The sequence below is a fragment of the Nestor notabilis genome, unplaced genomic scaffold (assembly GCF_000696875.1).
Source record: "Nestor notabilis isolate BGI_N333 unplaced genomic scaffold, ASM69687v1 scaffold3150, whole genome shotgun sequence".
NCBI lineage: Eukaryota > Metazoa > Chordata > Aves > Psittaciformes > Psittacidae > Nestor > Nestor notabilis.
In genome coordinates, this window is record NW_009912199.1 from 407,033 (window position 1) to 409,939 (window position 2,907).

A 2,907-nucleotide genomic window follows, 5' to 3' on the forward strand; every position below is an offset into this window, starting at 1 on the left:
GACTTGCTCTGTAAACAGCTGTGCTAATAATGACTGATTTCTTATGGACTTGTGCCTAAGTTTCCCATACTGCTGTACTCCCAGCTCCCCAGGGATCCTGAGCACGTCCTCTTCATCCCAAAGCACTTCCAGACCCTTCCCCACTCCTGCAGGTCTCCCCCTGCTCCCTCCAGGGACCCCAGATCCCACCAATGCAGCCAATGCACATTCCCTGCTGGTTGGTCAAAGCTCTCCTGGGAAAGAGGCTTTGAAGAGGAGCAGAGATGAGGAATGGGAAGGTCTTTACTCCAGCCCATGATCCATCACATGTACTCTGTGTCCTGAGGACAGCAGAAGCACAAAGGCACCACATCTTGAGAGGTTTCCGATTCCATGTAAAGGCTATTTTGGGAATATTCTGGAATACAGCCTTTAGAAAACACTTCCCTGGAGTGTAAAGCGTCTCTTGGTGGGTAATTGAATAAGACCAAGACATCAGCTTCATCATTCACTGAAAAGCTGGAGCTTCTCGGGGGAATAGGTAGTTTTGGGAACCACAGAAGCCCTTTGCCATTCCGGGTGGAAGCACACAGCTTTCAAATGGGACATTTGCTCTTACTCTCTGACCACAAAGCTGGGTCTGTGGTTGGAAGCTTTCAGCACTGTATGGGGAATAGGAATGAATAATAACAAAATCCCATTTTTATACCAAAAGCCAAGGAAAATGACCTGGGTTTGTGTTCAGGGGAGATTCCTGTCTGCCTGGGATGGAGGTGACCTATCCAGGGATGGCTTAGCTCATGGTGCCCTCAGGCAGAGTCCAAACAGGACAAGATTTGGAGCCAAATTTGGATCAGAATGGTCCCTGGTGGAGCCTGGAGGCAGGCAGGGATTTGATCTGCAGCAGGGATTTGATCTGCAGCAGGGATTTGATCTGCAAGGATCTGCAAGCAGGTCCTTGGCTTCCATGACTGGAAGGACCCTGGAGGTCCTAGTGAAGGTCCCAACAAGCAGAAAGCTGTGGAAGAGCTCTACATGCAAGGCCTCGGCAAAAAGGGCAAGAGGAGCAGGAAGCAGGAGAATAGTAACTTCACCTCTGCATGTGCCCCTTAGCATCACTGTACCCCTGTTCCTTCCCTCTGCCCGCTCACACTGATGGCACACATGCCCTAACAGGATTCCCATGAGGTTTGCCTCCCACTACCCACCCCTTTGCCAGGATGAGAGGGGCAGGACACACACAGAACCCTCTACCTGCAGTGTGGGACCCCAAAACTGTAGAGTGGCAGGATTCACATATAAAAGCAGAAAGGTCCTTACTTTAAATAGGTTCTGGTGGTGCTCCTGCCACATGGATCAGAACAGAAGTGAGGAGGGTTTGGTTTTCCATGCCTTTAATCAGGGATGTGATGGTGAGCCCTGCCAAAGGTCAGGATGCCAGAGGCATCCTTCATAGCAAAGCATCACCAGCGCAACAGCCAAACTTAGTGCCTGATGGAACGGGAAAGGAACTAAATCTCCAAGTAGATGCAGAACCAGAGACCTCAAAAATCTAGGGGAAGCTGGCCAAAAAGATATAAACCCAGGGAAATTCCATGAGACACGGCCTGACTTTGCCAAAACACAACTAAAACCTGACCCGACCAAACCGAAACTGAATACAACAACCTGGAGCTGGAAAGAGGGACCCATCCCAAGCGATAATGAGTGTAAATCAGGATTTAGAGTTCACAACGTTTTCTCCTCTCACTGTTGGTTTTACATGATCCCACTGGAATGGCTGCAAAGCCACTTGCATCTGCAGGGAAACACTGAGTTCTAGGTTGAGAAGGTTTGGTTTCTGCCACTTGCCATGGAGGGAGTCTCCAGGAATGGCTCCAAGCACAGGGCACGCACAATTATTTCCTCCAGAAATCCTTCCTGCAGCAGAAGTATCCAGCTTTTCCCATGGATACAAGCGTACAGAGGTGGGGAAAGCCTTGATCTAATCCCAACCCCTATTTTCTCAATGGGAACAACAGCACATGCACAACTTCAGATCATCTGAAAGTGATTATGATGGTGAGGAGAAATTCCACACCTCGCTCTTTGCTTGCACGTTGCAAGCACACGAAGGCATCTGCAAGAGGCAGCCACGTTCTCTCACATGAAGTTAAAATTACCCCAAAGAGTTCTGTTAGAGAGATATATATAACAAAAAAATCCTATACAAGGAGCAGAATTTGTGAAGTGCTGGAAGGAGAGAAACGGGTCGTTTTTCTTATCAGTCTGAGAGGAGGGGAAATGGCATCCAAGAGCCAGCATGAGTTATTCCAGTGCTGTAGAAACAGGGGAGGATACAAACCCCCATCCGTGGCCAGACTGGAAGGCAAAGGGCTCTGCTATTTATTTATTTAGGTTTGCATGTTCCAGCAAGGCAAGAAAAAGCCACTTTAGTGATGAATGAGGTGAAAACCCTTCCCCTCATTTCAGACATTACATTGGTGTAACGTGCTCCAAGCCTTGATAGCGAGAGACGGGGCTGCCCCAACACCTACAGACTCTCTGCATCTTTGAGCTCCTACAGACCAATGTGGGTTTTGCCACTGCTCAACCCAGTAAAATGCTCAGTTTCATTCCTAATACATAATAATAGCAATAAAACCTAATAATGCCAATACCTAAATGGGCTCCAGGAAACCTGGAGAGGGGCTTTAGACAAGAGATGGAGGGACAGGACAAGGGGAATGGCTTGAACCTGCCAGAGGGGAGATTGAGATGAGCTCTTGGGCAGAAGCTCTTCCCTGGGAGGGTGCTGAGGTGCTGGCACAGGGTGCCCAGAGAAGCTGTGGCTGCCCCATCCCTGGCAGTGTTCAAGGGCAGGTTGCACACAGGGGCTTGGAGCAACCTGCTCTAGTGGAAGGTGTCCCTGCCCGGGGCAGGGGGTTG